The sequence below is a fragment of the Triticum dicoccoides genome, chromosome 5A (assembly GCF_002162155.2).
Source record: "Triticum dicoccoides isolate Atlit2015 ecotype Zavitan chromosome 5A, WEW_v2.0, whole genome shotgun sequence".
NCBI lineage: Eukaryota > Viridiplantae > Streptophyta > Magnoliopsida > Poales > Poaceae > Triticum > Triticum dicoccoides.
In genome coordinates, this window is record NC_041388.1 from 466,855,592 (window position 1) to 466,869,442 (window position 13,851).

The window sequence follows — 13,851 nt, forward strand, 5'->3', positions numbered from 1 at the left end:
GCCTTCGCGCCTCGCCGCGCGCGAGCTCGCCGCCGCCTCCCCGCCGTCACGCCGGCTCTGGCGACCAGCCTCGCCCCGCCGCCTCTCCGCCGTCACGCCGGCTCCGGCAAGCTCCCTCCCCGCCGATGAACAGTGCCCCGGCGAACCTCGTTATTCGCGCCATCCGGATCTAGATCTCGTTCGGGTTGACTTTTGCCTGAAACCCTAATCCATGTGCTCCTGTTCATCATGCTATATCTCCGCATCCGTAACTCCATTTTTGGCATATAGCATATCAAAATGTTCATCTCAGAGAGTACATCATTTCATTCCATTGCATCATTTTCATTTGAGTTCATCTTGATGCCCGAAATGCTGTTAGAAGAGGGCTACTTGAGTTAATTGTCAAATCTGCTACTCTATTTAGCTTTTTGTCATTTTTGCCATGATTAATGTGTGCATGATATGCCCATGAGTTCTACATATGTTTTGTTAAGGGTTTTTCCATCTTTCCAGAGGTGCAACCCATGTATTTTTCTGATGTGTGTGGTGACTAGCACGAGCTTGCAAAGTGGTGCACTTGTTAGTGCTGATTTCAGGGACTTAGCATTTCCACTAAGTCCTTGAGCTGTTTATCTCATATGGCCATATGTTCATGTTGTTTCCTAGTGATCCGTGCCTCTTTTGAGGATGATCAGTAAGGATGTTTTGTTAATCTTGTAGTGCTCTATCCATCCATGTCTTTGTTTGCAATTATGGAGCACCCTAGCTTGAGTCAATCGAGCTCTACTTTTGCTACTTTGTGAATCTGGGCAGATTGTCTACTTGTTAGCGATTTTGCCAATGTTGTTGTAGTTGATCCGTGCATGCTATGCTATTGTTCTTGCCATGTATAGCTTGTATTTTGTGTATTCTTGATGGATGTATGCTTAGCTTTTCATGACTTGCACCGTAGTGAGTGCATCGAGCTCGTAAACATGCCTACTTGATATCTGTTTTCAGCATGCTCCAGTTTTCACTAAGTCTGAGAACTGATTATGTTTTTGCCATGTTCACATGCTTGCAATTGTATTTTCTGATCCCTTTTGGCTCAAGGTCACTAAGGGATTTTTGTTAATCTCTTTGAGTAGCTCCATGCCATGTTTTACTTTGCCATGTTCAGGTCCTGTAGCATGTAATTTTGTTGCTCCGAAGTGTGCTACCCGATCTGAAATTCCAGACAAGTGTTAATTTCACTAAGTCTGAGATCTGTTTGCCATATGCATTTTTGCCATGCTTGTTTGAACATGTTAATGGATGAATTGGCCGTATCTCAGTGCTAGACTTTTGTTAAGAATCTTGAATGCATCCCTGCCATGTATTTTGTTGTCATGTTTGAGTGCTGTAGCATGTTCATCTCATTGCATTTAGATGGCTACTTGCTGTAAATCGCAGATCGGTGTCATTTGAATCGCTTGCCATTTCCTAACCGTAACTCCGATTCCGGCGTTCTTTATATCGTTTTCAAGAGATTTCATCTCACCTTTCCAGTGACACACTTGGATTTCCAAGTTGAGTCCAGGTTCATGCATTCCTTGTCACATCTCGCATATGCATCCCGCATCGCATCCCGCATAGCATATCATCATTGTATCATGTTGTTTGAGCTTGCACATGGTTGATTGTGTTCCGTTTGCTTGTTTGTCTTGTTTTGGGTAGAGCCGGGAGACGAATTCGCTAACGAGGAGCCCGTTGAGTTTGCTTTCGAGGATCCAGTCAACTCTGACAACTTTGGAGGCAAGATGATCATACCCTCGAAATCACTACTATCTTTGCTATGCTAGCTTGCTCGCTCTTTTGCTATGCCAATGCTACGATGCCTACCACTTGCTTTCAAGCCTCCCAAATTGCCATGCCAAACCTCTAACCCACCATGTCCTAGCAAACCGTTGATTGGCTATGTTACCGCTTTGCTCAGCCCCTCTTATAGCGTTGCTAGTTGCAGGTGAAGATTGGAGATCGTTCCTGGTTGGAGCAGTATTTACTTGTTGGGATATCATTATATTATCTTGTTATCTTAATGCATCTATATACTTGGTAAAGGGTGGAAGGCTCGGCCTCTCGCCTAGTGTTTTGTTCCACTCTTGCCGTCCTAGTTTCCGTCATATCGGTGTTATGTTCCCGGATTTTTGCGTTCCTTACGTGGTTGGGTTATAATGGGAACCCCTTGATAGTTCGCCTTGATTAAAGCTTTTCCAACAATGCCCAACCTTGGTTTTACCATTTGTCACCTAGCCTCTTTTCCCTTGGGTTTCCGGAGCCCGAGGGTCATCTTATTTTAACCCCCCCCCCCCCGGGCCAGTGCTCCTCTGAGTGTTGGTCCACCTGTCAGCTGCCAGTGGCCACCAGGGGCAACTCTGGGCTGGCCTACCCGTACCTAAGACAATCTGAGTGTGCCCTGAGAAAGAGATATGTGCAGCTCCTATCGGGATTTGTCGGCACATTCAGGCGGTGTTGCTGGACTTGTTTTAACCTGTCGAAGTGTCTTGAAGAACCGAGGTACCGAGTCTGATCGGAACGTCTCGGGGGGAGGTCTATTCCTTCGTTGACCGTGAGAGCTTGTCATGGGCTAAGTTGGGACTCCCTACAGGGATTTGAACTTTCGAAAGCCGTGCCCGCGGTTATGGGCAGATGGGAATTTGTTAATGTTCGGTTGTAGATAACTTGAACCTTAACTTAATTAAAACGAATCAACTGAGTGTGTTACCGTGATGGCCTCTTCTCGGCGGAGTCCGGGAAGTGGACACGGTGTTGGAGTAATTTTTGCGCAGGTTGCTCTCTAGTTTCTCGCTCGCGCTTTGCCTCCTCTTCTCGCTCTCTTTTGCGAACAGGATAGCCACCATATTTGCTAGTCGCTTGCTGCAGCTCCACTTATATTTACCTTGCCTTACCTATTAGCTTAAATAGTCTTGATCGTGAGGGTGGGAGATTGCCGAGTCCCTGTGGCTCACAGATTACTATTACACCAGATGCAGGGCCTGATGATTCCACTCCAGGTGACGCGCTCGAGCTCAAGTGGGAGTTCGACGAGGACTCTCAACGTTACTATGTTTCCTTTCCTGATGATCAGTAGTGGTGCCCAGTTGGGGGTGATCGGGACCATGTCGCATGTTGGGTTCTCTTTTATTTTGGCGCCGTAGTCGGGCCATGAGTGTTTGGATGATGTAATGATATTTATGTACTTGATTGACGTGGCGAGTGTAAGCCAACTATGTTTTCTCCCCTTTTATTATCTATATTACATGGGATGTTGTGAAGATTGCCTAACTTGCGACATATGCCTTCAATGCGATTATGCCTCTAAGTCGTGCCTCGACACGTGGGAGATATAGCCGCATCGAGGGTGTTACATTGACCTCGGCAATGATTGTTGAGAAGTCTTCATGCACGTGCCCCGGAGGCGCAGTTGTCGTCATTTTGATCTGAAGCACCGGATTATAACATATAACAGGAAAAAATGCCACATGACAAGAAATCATAACCTCACTGCCCAAAGGAGACAAGATGAATCCCGACGGACAAAGTAGACGAGGATCAAAGCTCAAATTAAAGATAAACTTGTAGAAAAGGGGTCCGTCGATAGATGTCCTAATTACCATAGCCGGCTTGACCTAGATGGCAGCCGAGTAGTCTTCGTGCATGTGCTCCCAATGACTAGCCCAACTCAGTTGTCGCTGTTTAACCCTCGCAGTGATCCGAAGCACATGACACCTAATTTTGCGAGATGACAAGAAACCTTTTTTTAGATTTCTCACCAGAACTACAGCCATGTACAACACAGCCTGCACGATATGTAGATGATAGCCAATCCAGGCGTATCTGCTAGAGTCTGGTCACATGCATGGATGAACTGATCTTCCGTGTCTTGCAGGGATCGTCCAGGTACCAACGTATGTACTACTTCTATTAACTCACCTGACTTGCTGGGCTGGGGAGTGTGCCTATGGTCGATTCTCAATTGTGGTCCCACATGTGTGTGCAAACGCAATATGACGCGCGTTCCATTCGGAGAGCGGCGTGCCAGACCGACCAACCGTCTGATGTGCGGCGCGAACGCGACGGGCATGTTGTATACTCCGTACATCTGTACCGCCATTTTCTTGAGGCTTTGCTCCATGGCGCAATCCATGGATACAAAATTAGTATACTGTACTATTTAAAAGTCGAGGGCGGGGCTTTTCCCGCGCGGTAGGCGGTGCAGTTCCACCTAGTCGGTTCGACAGAGACGCGAGAAGATGAGGGAGCAGGCTGCTGCAAACGTAGGGCCGTGTGATTTGACAGTGAGTTACTGCTAGACAGGTGGGGCCCCGTGATTTGACTTACCATTATCATTTTAACTCTGACGCTGCGATCGGCTTGAGTCCCCTGATTCCTGACCACCTCCATACAGGTGCCTCTCCCGATGATCCACCATGTAGAGGATGGCTCTTGCTTGAGAGCCCACTCCTCCACTTTTTCCTTGCCTCTTTCCCCCAGATATGCAAAAATGCCATGTAAAGCAGGCTTATAGCCCACTATTGTACTTGATCCTACAGGTGCTAAGCCTGACACATAGGCATAAAGTCTGGTGTGGCAAGTTAATTAAGAAGAGACAGACTAGTTTGGTGACCCCAAGAAGAAACGGTGATAAGCGCATGTACCTAGATGAAGCAAACTTAGCAACAAAAAACTAAGCGCCTATGCATTGGGGACTTGAGTTGCTAAGCCATTTAATGCACATAGCACCTCATCTAAGCACCATTTCATTGGAAGAGCTCACTCCTTGGCAAATGCAATAAATACTACGAAGAAAGAGATAGAGAGAAGTAAACAAAAAATACTCTTATAGCCAACCTTATAGCTAACCTTGTTGTATGAGTGACTAAGTGATGACTATGTATGACATGCCAACATCAGATAACCTAACGCACCGTGTTAAATCTCCAAGGGCGCGGCCGCGCGAGCGAGGCGACGGTCGTGGTAGGCGCGACCATGATACGGGCTGCTGGCAGCCCTTGGATTTGAGATCGAACGGTCGCATGCTAAGTTGCTGAAAATTTGCAGAATAACCCTCCAGGATAGGATATTCACCCATAGGTCTAGAATCACGCTATGCAACCGTTCGATCTCAGATCCAAGGGCTCTTGGAAGCCCGTATCATGGGATAATGGAAAGTTTCATATCACCTGTAATTTTCCTGACGCTTGACATGACATCGAAAGCCATTTAATTGGGCGTCGAGTAGACATGACATCTAATTGGGCCCCCATAGTACTGTGCATGAATCCATTTATACACTAGGCAAGCCACTACCCTGCCATTCGCACGCGCCCCCCAACTCGACATTTTTACAATCGATAAACCGCTCCTAGTCGTCCCGTCCTTTCACATTACGATAGTTCCACTAATCCTAACCCTCCTGCCAAATCCATGGCGTCCCAAACCTCCATGATCGGTGGTGAGTACAAGGTTAGAACCATCACCGGCGATGAGTTCGATGTCATCTACACCCGTTCTTCTGCAACGGTGAAAGAATGCCTTGCTCGCTTCAAACGCATGTTCGAAAACTCAAATGATGAGTGGGTCACTGGGCTAGATGTTGAGTACACCACAGTCCAAGGAAGCGAGAAGAATCTAAAGGAGGCAGAGAAGAAGAAGCCTGTCGTGATCCAGGTTCGCATGCATTACTTATGCTTGGTCTACCACATATGCCATGCCGACGTTGAGTGCCAGGAGTTTAAGAATTTCCTCAAGGACGGCCGAGTCAAATTCGTTACTGTAGACTTTAGGAACGACAAGGAAATCTTGGGTCGGATAGGCCTCGTTGTAGGCAACCCCTTCGACCTCCAGAAGAAAGGGCTAGTGCCCTCCCGTGATCAGCCTTCAATGCTGACCCTGGCAGGAGCCATGGTTCATCCTTCATACAGTACACTAAAGAAACCTCCGTTCAAGTTTCATCATGCATGGGAGTGGAATGTACTAGATATAGACCACATCCACTACGCTGCAATGGATGGCTACCTTTGTTTCAATATCTACAAGGGTTGGATGAAGAGAAAGAGCCAAGTGTGCGGTTCAAGCAAAGAAGTATCGGCCAAGAGGAAGAGGGACAAGGAAGAAGTCAAGGACGTGGATGAGGAGTCCGAGTAAGGTGGCAGTGCCGTTGCTCATGGTGGTTCTAATGCAGTGTCTACCGGATTAGTTGCGTAGTTTAATTTCAGGTGTGCTTAGTTTTATTTGAGGGGTGTGTTGTGCCGAGCCCCCAGCAGAACTATGTTATGTTTCTTCTCGTTATATTTTGTACATTTCATCTTTTAGTTGGTATAGTACTACCACTCGTTTCTTCACATTATATACGTACAATATATATGGCCAACATCATATAGCCAGCAGTTTAGTTGTCAAAGAATTTCAGGGTGCTTAGTTTTGTCAAAGAATTCTAGGGTGCTTAGTTTTATTTGAGGGGTGTGTTGTGCTGGAGACCATTAACTTATCATTGTGAGAATCGGCTTATTTTTGTCATGTAACATGGTCAACGGGTTTGACGTGAAAATAACAATGTCTAATGGCATTTCTAATATACGCTGCCTCCCCCCAGATTTTCTTTACAGAGGCAACATAGAACTATATGAGTGCTCTGTTAAATTTTGGAATTATTCCGGGTTCGTTTGGCCTTTTTTATACATCAATTGAGTTTCTGGTCGTTTAATGTGCATAATTCAAATTTGAACTACAAGCACATGCTCACGTGCACCAAAGTTGATTGAAAAATCACATGTGTGTCCTCGGGTGAATTTCTAGGTCACATGCAAGAAATGGGAATGAAATTCAAACATCTGGGCATCGTGGTTCGGCCGAGAACATTGAGAAACTTGGTTTTAAAATTATTGTAAATCCAAAACACGCCTGAAAATCATGAAACTTGGCATGGTGTCATGTCATGGTACTACCATGCTGTGGTAAAAAAAATTGCAGAATAGGAACAAGTTTTGGTATAAGTTTCTTGCAAACCGGAGCTTCTCTCAAGAAGGCTCGTGGTTCTAAGAGGGAACGTGTCACCTTTGTGTGCATAATTCAAATTTTAAATACAAGCACATGCTCCAGTGCACCAAAGCTGGTTGAAAAATCACATGTGTGTCCTTGGGTAAATTTCTAGGTCCCATGCCAGAAATGGGAATGAAATTCAAACATCTGGGCGTCATGGCTCGGCTGGAAACATTGAGAAACTTGGTTTTTTAATTCCTGTAAATCCGAAACACGCATGAAAATCATGAAACTTGGCTTGATGTCATGACATGGCACCAACATGCTGTGGTAATTTTGCTGTCCAATTTTTGAAGGCACACACATTAACAATCAACAAAGTCATTATGGAACAAGTGTTGTCACGTTACAATCGGAAACACAAGTATTATTGAAACCATGGGCATTCTATTTACCATTTACGTGCTACCACACGTCCCCTTTTTTTATTAGCTAGGAGGCACCATGCAGGGTAGCTATTTGAGTACGGGAGGCATGCGAGCCCTTTGACCTCCAAGTATATACACAACCAGGCCCTCATTGGTATCCGTGCCTCGACTTTGGCTGGGCATAGTGGAGAGTAGCATAGACTAGTTACTTGTCTATGTTACTAGTACCTTCATAGTGGGTAGTGTCATATAGTATATGCATAATTTGGCGACGAGTGCTCTCTATATGTACCACCTTTTTTCTTTAATTACATCTTGTTAGTTTTGCTCCATGGCGCAATCCATCGATACTACTACTGTAAAAATGTATACATTTTTTAAAAGGCTAGAGGGCGGGGCATTCTAGCTTGGTCCTTTTCATGAAAGGTGAGGGCCTTTGTGATTTGGCGGCTCATTACTGCTGGAAGGCGTGGCCTTATGATTTTACTGCTCGTATAAATGTGTCGACGACCTGAGGAGGAGCAAAGAACCGTGTGGTATACTCAAGTTTTCCACTAGAGTACGACAGAGGAGCACGAAACACGGCAGCCCAGTGCCATATCCTCTACTCTGTACTCTTATTATATATTACTAGCAAGAGGCATTGTTCTATTGGCGATAAAGAATGATCTAATTTTCTAGTCATCTCATTTTTAGCATTGTTCTATTCATGGCTCGCAGAGAAGGTGACACGTGCGGCCAAACACCCGATGCAAAATAAGAAACACAGGAGCAAAAGAAGAAGGAGGATTATCACCCCCAAAAAAGAAGGAAGAAGCACACACAAGTCTAGGGCGCTACTCTCAGTACATGAAGGGTTGCTGGCCGCGGAGTCGTAACTGCTTCTTCATTGCTTCCACGACCTCCATCTCCTTACGCGTCTCCTCCGCCATCTTCACCATTGTGTCCATGATGCAGGATTTCTCGACGCGAGCCTTCATCATCTGTTCCACGGCCGCATTATGTACCTTGACAGTAGCTGGGTGCTCGATGCGGAGCTTCGCCAACTCCTCCTTCTGTTCCATGATGAGGGCCTGCAACATCTTCATCGAGGAACTACTATTCTCATGCAGCTTCTTCCAGCCGGCGTTCTCCTCCTTCAGCAGGTCAAGCTCGTGGAAGAGCTTCGCCTTGTCCTCCTGAAGTTGCAGGATTTCGATGATCGCCTTCTTCTCCGAGGCAATGTTCTTCTTCAGCAGCATCACCAAGCCGGCGGTCAACTCCCCCTGCTCATTGAGCTCAGCAGGCATGTCGTCGAGGCTCTCCTTCAGCAGCTCCACCAAGCTGTGGATGAACTCCTTCTGCTTATTGAGGTGCTTATTGAGCTGATCGGGCATGCCATCGAGGGATAACGACTCCAGCGCTGCATGTTCGCCTCCGCGTCTAGGGCGCTCCTGGGAGCCATCGCCTGCCCATGAGAGATCTTTCGAGGTCTCTGCGTGGCGGCGAGCCCTCTCTTTTTTTCTGCAGCCTTGGTTGCCGCTCCCTTGTTACGAGTAGTTCTCGACCTAGAGCTCTGCACACCGGCCATGGCAAGGACGGATGAAGAAGGAGGACTTAGGAGGAGGAAGGTAGAGTAATTTTCGGTTAGGTAGTTCCCCTTTTTATAACCTAAGTACTAGCACTAGTACTAAAACCTGCATAGTGGGAACACGTTCAAGTTTGGTACATACTGGTAGGTGTGAGTAGGCTTGCATTTAATTGTAGCACTAGTACTTTTGAATGTGATGGGAACAAGGTAAAGATTAATTGATGGTTTTTGGTTTTGAGGCCTGAAACGGCTCCCAATGAGTTTAGTGGAACATAAATTTCAAGTAGACTACACTGCTCAGATGCGTAAATATTATGTGACTGTCAAAAATTGGCACAAAATACGAAGGAGACCAATGGAAGTACTACTAGCAACCCATGATTTAACTACTCGCATGCGCGCAGTACTACGCGCATGTCTTTCTTCCACCCTCACGTCCACTCAATTTGCATGCGCTGTATTAATTGACCATCAATGAAGTGAAGGACTTTACACGCATCAAATTAACACATGGGGTGGATCTTGGTACAAAATTGCGTCCGCCCGTGTACCCGCGTGTGCGTGCGAGGGAATGAGTGTGTGCGTGGCGTGCGTGCACATCTTCGCTTCGTGCATGTACCGCCAGTGCGGCTTAGGGAGGACGAGTACATTCTTCTGGAACCAGCAGCACGTCATTGTGATCAATCCACACAAGGATGTCGCGACAACGCCTCCACATGTGCCACGTGGCTTCATGAACTGTAAGGGAGACACTATGTAGCGTGCCATTGTGTTTTGCACATACTCGAAGTACTAGTAAGGTACACGTGTATTGCACACGTTAGATTTTGCAACCAAATTATGAATAAATACCACACTGTAGCATGTAAGCTCTGAGTCATATATGCCTGATGTAGACCTTCGTTTAATTCTTATAGTTCATCTCATTCAAAATCAATTAGTTTTTATCCTAGGGCCTCTTTGATTCGTAGGATTTCCAAAACGCGGGAATAGGAAGAACATGGTATTAGAGTGGAATGTCGTCTTGAATCCTACAGGATGGTAAGAGTGTTTGATTGTGCATAGAAAAAAACGCAGAATTCTTTCAAAGAGGTTTGAGTGGATGGGATGTTTCCTATGAAATCTAGTGCAAATGAATCATATGGAAAAATTCCTATGGTTTACAACCCTATGAATCAAACAACCAAGACAGGAAAAATTCCTAAGGATTAGAATCCTCCAAAATTCCTTCAAGAATCCTTTGAATCAAAGAAGCCCTTAATCTATTTTATGATTCATGGAATTGTGCATTGTAAAGCATAATGTAAAATCAAATAATGGCAATTCAACTAGAAAAAAAGTTTGGGCAGTTATGATACAGAAGATTCTAGAACAAAGGAGAACCACTGTTCTTTTGAGATTTGTGCATTATGCTTAAGTTCAACCATGGAGTCTGCTAGATTGTACATGTGGCAAAATCCGGTGGGGGGCTAGAAGATGGTGTGAGGGGCCGAGTGGAGGGAGAGACTATGAAGGAGTGCACAACAGCGAGATCGATATTTAGAAATAGGGGGCGAGAACGTGCGCTGTTGCGCGCAGTGGCGGAGCCATGAAAAATGTCCCATGAGCTAGGGGGGCAAGCATTGCTAATCCTTTACGAGGAGGGCCAACTTAAACCATTTTTACCAGCAATTGTCTAATGATCACATTCATATTAGCCTCGATATATAGTGATGTTAGGGGGGGGCAGGGCCCTTGCTGCCCCCTATATTCGCCATTGTGCACGCGTCTGAGAGATGAAGCGGAAGGCATGGATGATGAGAGGGGGGCGTAGGATATATAATTAATGTGGGTGTATTAGCTATATATGTAATTCTATATAGAGAGGTATAGATTGATCGATGTGGATGTGGGAAAGAGGGTGAGACCTCACTAGATATATAGATGGATCGGTTTATGTGGAAAAATATGAAAGACCTAGCTATATACACACACACATAGAGGAACATCGATCGTTGCGCATGCACGTGAGAGATAAAGAATGCTCGATATGATGGAGAGGGGGATGTGTGTGTGTGCCTTCATGGGAGACCGACCTGAAGAAAAATACTGCATGTGTGTGATGGATAATGTTGACTGGTAGTGTGTGTGCATGCATGCACGAGATAAAGTTAGTGGTACAATTATAAAGAGAAGACCAATGTGTGGGTGTAAAAGACTAGGTGAGGTCATAATCAATGTAAAGTTGAATTCAAATATTTGAATAAGAGATCATGATGTTTGAAACCCATGCATGCATGAATATAATGGAGATTTGCGTGGTGTGGTTTGGAAACGAGCATGTTGTAATGTATACACATTGAACAAGGTCAGACTGGTTTGAATTTGAGATACCGATGGCAGACATCGTGTGATAGCATGGCTTATTAGGGATGATATAGACTACTCATATCAATAAGGAATTCCTTTTTTCTGGGAGCCCATTCGGAAAGAACTCCAAAGTTAAGCGTGCTCAGCTTGGAGTAGTTTCAGGATGGGTGACCGACCGGGAAGTTTCTCCCAGGTGCGCACGAGTGAGGACAAAGTGCGCAGAAAAGACTAGTATTGATCTGTGGTGCCAGTCTAGATCCTGCCAGGAGTAACGACCACCAGCGGGTCTATCCGGGGCGTTACAAGTTGGTATCAGAGCCGACCCTCGCGGTTACACGGATGTTTGCGGACAGGTGCGTGGTCATGTTGTTCATGACGTTTGTGACCCGTCGTGGCACACGACATGGCACATGTACCGGACTGGATGCACAGACGTATGTGCCAAGAGGGAACATTCTTGTGGCCCGACGAGGTCGTCGGTTCCTCTGAGTGGGGGTGTATGTGATAGCCTGGCTTATTAGGGATGATATAGACTACTCATATCAATAAGGAATTCCTTCTTTTCCGGGAGCCCATTCTGAAAGAACTCCAAAGTTAAGCGTGCTCAGCTTGGAGTAGTTTCAAGATGGGTGACCGACCGGGAAGTTGCTCTCGGGTGCGCACGAGTGAGGACAAAGTGCGCAGAAAAGACTAGTATTGATCTGTATGGCCAGTCTAGATCCGATCTGTGGGGCCAGTCTAGATCCTGCCAGGAGTAACGACCACCGGCGGGTGTGTCCGGGGCGTTACACATCGTTTGGCCACATTGTATCTGTCCATGGACACACTATTCTAATTGGAGATGATGGGTGGCTTTCACATCACATATCTATATCTATACCCCTATATATATTATATTTTATATTTTTTATATAGTGTGCGGATAACTTTAACTTTGAAAGATGGTCGTTGGATGAGGCCAATCCGATGGTGCAGAGCTGGCAAATTTGAGCACTACTGGTCGTTGGATACCATCTAGATTCCACCAGATTTTGCGACATGTACAATCTAGAAGACTCTATGGTTGAACTTAAGCATAACGCACAAACCTCAAAACACAAGCACTTCTTCTTTGTTCTAGAATCTTCCGTATCAGAATTGCCCAAATGTTTTTCTACATGATTTGTTTTTACTTTATGCCTTACAATGCACAATTCCATGAATCTTAAAATAGATTAGCTTTCTTATAAAAACTAGATGATTTTGAATGAAATAATTATAAGAATTAAACGAACATCTACATCATGCATATATCATTCAAAGCTTACATGCTATAATGTGGTATTTATTCATAATTTGGTTGCCAAATCTCATGCGTGCAATGCACGTGTACCTTACTAGTCTAAATGGGGTCTATGTTTGTGTTGTGCGTGTTAAACACATTGTACGTTCATACTAGTCTAAATTGTCTTTTTTTCTTTTGGGTACACGTTAAGCTTGTTCTCCCAAAATTTCAACCCGTGCCTTGTTATGCCGAAATTTCAAGCTAGCGTCTCTGTCTATCGTGCTGCGAAACTCCCGCCTCTTCAACCCGCGCCTTGTTACCCCGAAATATTTAAGATAATCTTTGTCTTGTTGTGCTCCAACAACTCCCTCCATCTCAACCCGCGCCTTGCTATTCCAAAATTACAACGCGCGCGAAAACTCCCACCTCCTGTGAAATCCCGACACGAGAAATGCCCGTGATACCCCTAAACCAAAAGAACCGCCTCAAATCGGTGGGGGTACTTTCATAACTTACCCCACATTTCGGACAAGCGCGTCCCTAAGCCATGGTTCCCCCACTCCCATCCCATCCGCCCACCCATTCGTACACCGAGGCCGGCAAAACCCGCGAAGCCCCACACCCTCCTCCGTCAGCCACCCAGCCGTAGCCTCTTCCCCAACGACGTCGTCCATAGAAACACCTTGATGTCCCTCATCCATCGTACCAGATGAGGATCCGTCATCGATCTGGTTGTCCCGCCGGTTCAGCCACCCCGTCCTCCACCTCCAAGGAGTTGCCCCGACGTTCCCCTCGTCTTTCGCGCCATCTCCATTCCTAACCACCGTCTTCACATGCACCACCGGAAGAGCATCATCATCACTGTTTCCTCGGATGAAGTTGCGACCTAATTGGCGCCACCAAAGAGGTTGTACACTAATCGCCACATTTTCTTCTTGATTCGATCTCATGGTGCTGTCGGCGCTCGGTCCCGAGCCGACACGGCGCGGCTCCATCTACGGTGGCGTCGCCGGCCACTTCCTCCACGACGTTGCTCCCTCGGCGGCAACGTCCACATCAGTAGGAGCTGCTGCTGCTTTAGCTCTCGCTCACGCTGTTGCTCTGCTCTTGCTGTCGGTCCCCTGCCTGGTCTGCTCTTGCTCACGCTGCTGCTCTCGCTCTTGCTCTTGCTTGCGATGCTGCCCCGATTTAGCTACACTTCAGTCGACTAAATCGACTTTTGGTCAGTCGATTTTCAGGGGGTGGGGGGCTCGACGGAG